The 5219-nt window shown below is 56.2% G+C and overlaps 1 long non-coding RNA gene across 1 annotated transcript; it reads left to right on the forward strand.

Moving 5' to 3' along the window:
* The first annotated feature begins 745 nt into the window (after positions 1-745).
* On the forward strand, positions 746-4833 carry LOC147119952 (uncharacterized). The gene is made up of 3 exons (XR_015078105.1): positions 746-2642; positions 3129-3292; positions 3452-4833. It is a non-coding gene; the product is annotated as an uncharacterized LOC147119952 (long non-coding RNA).
* Positions 4834-5219: the final 386 nt, after the last annotated feature.

Here is a 5219-nt window from a genome sequence, read left to right on the forward strand (position 1 = left end):
GGCCCGGACAGTGCTGGAATGGTCGAGTCCGGAGACAACCAAGGCCGGGGGGGAAGGGTTTCAGCAGCGGGGGGCCGGGGCCGGGGTCTCTCCCTCACCTCCGCTCGATGCCGCTCAGCAGGCCGCCCCGCTCCAGCTGCTCCAGCTCCGGGAGCCGCTCCTCCAGCCGCCGCTGCACCGCCTCGGCCATGGCCACCTGCCGGGCCCCGCTTCCGGTCCGCCCGACAACAGTCCGCTTCCGGTCCGCCCGCTGCCCGGTCCACCAACCCCGCGGCCCCGGATTATTGTTCCGGCCCAGGGGCTTGTGGCCATGACTCCTGACCCGGGCAATGCGGGGTGGGCTGCCCCCTGACCCCTGACCCCTGTGAAGTTGGGGCGCTTTGGGCGGCTCACGGCCTCCGAGTGCAGCGGGAACCGAGCCCGGCGCCTCAGCCACTCCCCGAACCGGCCGGGGGCCCAGAGTCAGACTCCGGGGTTTGCAGTGGGGACAGACCGCGGCCGAGGGCCCAGACTCCGGGTACACCGGTCACTTTATCCCCGGGGCTGGAGGCTCTGTCTCAGTTGTACAGAGCTCTGACCCCATCTGGAGTCACGGTGTGGAGATGCCAGAGTTGGACTGGGGAGGACAAATGTAAGAAGTCACACAACACCAGGTTATAGTCCAACAGCTTTATTTTAAGTCACAAGCTTTCGGAGCGCTGCTCCTTCGTCAGGTGAAGTGTAAACATCTGGCATTATTCTCTGACTATATAGGCTGTGTCTTTATGCATTTCTCCACTTCACCTGACGAAGGAGCAGCGCTCCGAAAGCTTGTGATTTCAAATAAAGCTGTTGGACTATAACCTGGTGTTGTGTGACTTCTTACATTTGACCATTTGGAGTAACTGTGTCCAGTCCTGGGCGCCGCCCCTCAGGAAGGATACATTGGCCTCGGAGGGGGAGCAGCGCAGATTCACCAGAATGACACCGGGGCTGAAAGGGTTAAATTACGAGGCCAGGTTGCACAGACTGGGCTTGTATTCCCTTGAGTTTAGAAGATTAAGGGGTGATCTGATCGAGGTGTTTAAGATCATTAAAGGAGTTGATCGGGTAGATCGAGAGAAACTATTCCTCTGGTGGGGGGAGTCCAGAACAAGGGGCAGAACCTTAAAATTAGAGCCAGGCCGTTCAGGGGTGATGTCAGGAAGCACTTCTTCACACAAAGGGTGGTGGGAATCTGGAACTCTCTCCCCCAAACAGCTGTTGAGACTGGGGGTCAGTTGGAATTTACAGGACTGAGATTGATAGATTTTTGTTGGGTAAGGGTATTAAGGGTTACAGAACCAAGGTAGGTAGATGGCGTTAGATACAGATCAGCCATGATCTGATTCAACGGTGGAACAGGCTCGAGGGGCTGAATGGCCTCCTCCAGTTCCTGTGTTCCTTTTCAGCCTGAAAGCAGGTAGAATCATAGAATGGTTACAGCACAGAGGAGGCCATTCGGCCCATCGAGCCCGTGCCAGCTCTCTGTAAGAGCACCTCAGCGAGTCCCACTCCCCCACCCTTTCCCCATAGCCCTGCAAATTTTTTTCCTTCAGGTACTTATCCAACTCACGTTTGAAAGCCACGATTGAATCTGCCGCCACCACCCTTTCAGGCAGTGCATTCCAGATCTTAACCACTCGCTGCATAAAAAAGTTTTTTCTTACGTCGCCTTTGGTTCTTTTGTCAATCACCTTAAATCTGTGTCCTCTGGTTCTCGACCCTTCTGCCAATGGGAACAGTTTCCCTCTACTCTGTCCAGACCCCTCATAATTTTGAACACCTCTATCAAATCTCCTCTCAATCTTCTCTGCTCCATGGAGAACAACCCCAGCTTCTCCAGTCTATCAACGGAACTGAAGTCCCTCATTCCTGGAATCGTTCTCGGAAATCTTTTCTGCACCCTCTCTAAGGCCTTCTCATCCTTCCTAAATTGCGGTGCCCAGAATTGGACACAGTACTCCAGTTGGAGCCGAGCCAGTGTTTTATACAGGTTCATCATAATTTCCACACTTTTGTACTCTATGGCCTAGAAATTGGGTATAGCCCCGCTTGAGGCGTTAGAACTGGCGCTGCGCAAAGTTTATAGCCAGACGAAACTTATCGCCGCCTGGCGCGATATTGGGTTGCATCGCCCCCAAAGGTGATTGAGGCGCGAATTCAGACGTTGCACAGGCCTCCTAAGGCGCAAACTTTCTAGCGCTACCCAATATTGGCGCGGACGGGCGCAGCGCAGGTGATCTCAATTACTGATAACCACGAGACTTCCAGGCGCTGGCCGGCTCTTAAAGGGGTGGGTCAGTCAGCCTCAGCTTTCACACCCATCGCCCTGTAGGCCTCACAATCGGCGCACGCCCTTCTCTGGCGCAAAAAACTTGGTCAAGGTGGAGAAGGTGAGACAGAGAGCAGAGCGCTTCAGCACTGAGGCTCTGGAGTAGTTGGTGGCCGCAGTGGAGCGCCGTCGAGATGTTCTCTATCCTGAGAATGGCAGGAGGCCGAATCAAAAGGGCTACCGCCGAGCTTGGAGGGATGTTTGTCAGAGGGTCAATTCCAGCAGCATGGCAACCAGGAGCCCTGTTCAGTGCAGGAAGAAATTCAACGACCTCACTCGGGTCGTGAGGGTGAGTGGTGTTTATGCAAACTTCTGATTCCCTCCATCTGCACCTGACTTCATGGCTACAGGGTGCGCGATGCCCCAATGGCCATGTGTCAAGCAAGCACCCATGGCCCTTTCTGGGCACACACATGCACATTTGACTCAAGGCGTCATGTAAGGGCTCTTGCACCATGGGGGGCATGAGATGATCACTCAGTGCGTCATGTAAGGGCTCTTGCACCATGGGGGGCATGAGATGATCACTCAGTGCGTCATGTAAGGGCTCTTGCACCATGGGGGGCATGAGATGGTCACTCAGGGCATCATGTAAGGGCTCTTGCACCATGGGGGGCATGAGATGATCACTCAGGGCATCATGTAAGGGCCCTTGCACCATGGGGGGCATGAGATGATTTCTCAAGGCATCATGTAAGGGCTCTTGCACCATGGGGGGCATGAGATGATCTCTCAAGGCATCATGTAACAGAACTTCTCCTTCTTTCCCCTGCAGTCCAAGCTGGCGACAATTCGCAAGGACCAGCTTCGAACCGGTGGAGGACCTCCACAAGTGGTCACTCTGACGGATCTCGAGGAGAGAGTGCACCAGATTCTTGGAGGACGTCTGAGTGGTCCTGTTACCACTGCAGCTGCCTGACCCCATTGTCGACAGCGATGGTAAGGATCTCACCTTTTTCAGCTGTCTCCTTCCACTTGGTCCCCCCACCAGCATGCTTTCTCACTGTGGAGCCATGTCAGAGCCTTGCCGCAATCTGGCATGCCTTGCCGCCAACCTGTCCTTTTGCTAAAGCCACTCTTCCACCTCCCTGCTTTCAGATGCTGCACCACCAGCTCGGGGTCCGGGCCCTGAAGCTGCCAGTGCCAGTGCCTCTGGAGGCGAGGATCAGGAGGAAGCCGGACCATCCGTTCCAGCCGCAGGGGAGCCAACACATCTTCAGACTGGGGATAGTAGCTCCCTGGAGGGGAGGGGGGGTGGTGCTCTGATGAGGAGCCAGTTGCCAGAACAAGCGGCCTGCATCAACACGAGGGGGGTAGGCAAGTTCAGGCACTGGCTCCCCGGAGGGCGAGGCAGGGAGCGATGACTGCTGCACAGAGTGCAGAGGAGGTGCGTAGCCTGGCTGAAATGAGCACCCAGGCCCGGCTCAGGCACACTGAGCTTATGGCTGCAGTGGGGAGGATGCCTCAGTCGATAGAAACACTGGCAAAGTGTGTGCTGGACTTTGGCGCTGCAATGGAGAGGACTGTCCAGGGCTTCGAGGCCGCTATGGAAAGGACTGTTCAGAGCTTCGGACAATCCCTGGCAAGGTCTGTCCAGGGCTTGTCCGAGGCAGTGGAACGGACTGCTCCGGCCTTGTCCAAAGCAATGGAGAGAACTGTCCAGGGCTTCTCCGAAGCACTGGCACCTGCCACACAGGTCCTCACTGCTGCCACACAGTCACTTGCTGGCTTCGTCCAGACCCAGATTGAGGCAATGCGAACTCTCACTGCTGCCACCCTATCTGCATCAGCTAGGATCACCCCGGCCCCTTCCAGTACCACACGAGGCCAGGAATCAGTGGAGCAGTCGCTTGTGGCGGTAGAGCCGAGCCGGTCCCCTCCGAGAGCCAGTGTGTCGTCCGACCATGGTGCAGGTGTCCTCTCTCGGCAGGTGACCATTGCTCATGCCACCGCTGGAACGTCTGCAGTGCAGCTGCCACCACCTGCAGTGCACACTGCTTCCAGCCATGGCCAGATCAAGCAGCCAGCCTCCGCACCCTCCAAGCCCAGAGGTCGTCCAGGCCGTCCCTCAGGGGCTTCTGCGCTTCCAGACAGTCACCAGGCGTCCCCCATCCTTGACGCTGCCACTGGGGTTCAACTACGGAGGAGCAACAAGGAGGGAAGGGGCCGACCGCGAAAGCGAACTCCATCAAGGGGCCAGCAGTAGAGGGAGTTGCTGAGACGTTTCTTTCCCCAAATTCAAGGACTCCCTCACCTGTTGTGATTGTTTGTGATGGTTTGTTTAGTTTTGCGGCTTTGCCAGAGAGTTGACTGTTATTTTGTTAGTTATGGTTTCTGTTGACATGACGTTGCTATGCTGGAAGGAAGGACTTTTTGAAAATAAAGAACATTTTTTATTTACAATGGTACTCGTAACTATTTACACTCATGGTGGACTTCCTAGGCTTTGAACAATCAGAAGTGCGCAGGACGAATGACAGCCATCATTCCGTCAGAGGGGCCTCGAACCGAGTCCTTATGAGCCTCTGACGGACAGCCCTTCCACTTTCAGGAGCCCTCCCATCTTCCTCCTCCTCCTCCTCCTCCGCCTGCTCTTCCTCCTCCTCCTCCGCCTGCTCTGCTGGACCTTGAGGGGCAGCTGGCATTGGCTGGGTTCGTCGAATGGCCAAGTTGTGGAGCATGCAGCAGACAGCGACGATGCGACCCACTTGCTCCAGCGCATACTGCAGGGCTCCCCCCGAATGGTCTAGACAGCAGAAACGCTGTTTGAGCACACCAATAGTGTGCTCCACAATGTTCCTGGTCGCCTGATGGCTGCTATTGTAAAGCTCTTCTGCCGGGGTGGCGGGCAAACGGAGTGGGGTCA

Source organism: Somniosus microcephalus, chromosome 4, assembly GCF_052327205.1.
Source record: "Somniosus microcephalus isolate GS21.2 chromosome 4, FLI_Smic_1.0, whole genome shotgun sequence".
Taxonomy (NCBI): domain Eukaryota; kingdom Metazoa; phylum Chordata; class Chondrichthyes; order Squaliformes; family Somniosidae; genus Somniosus; species Somniosus microcephalus.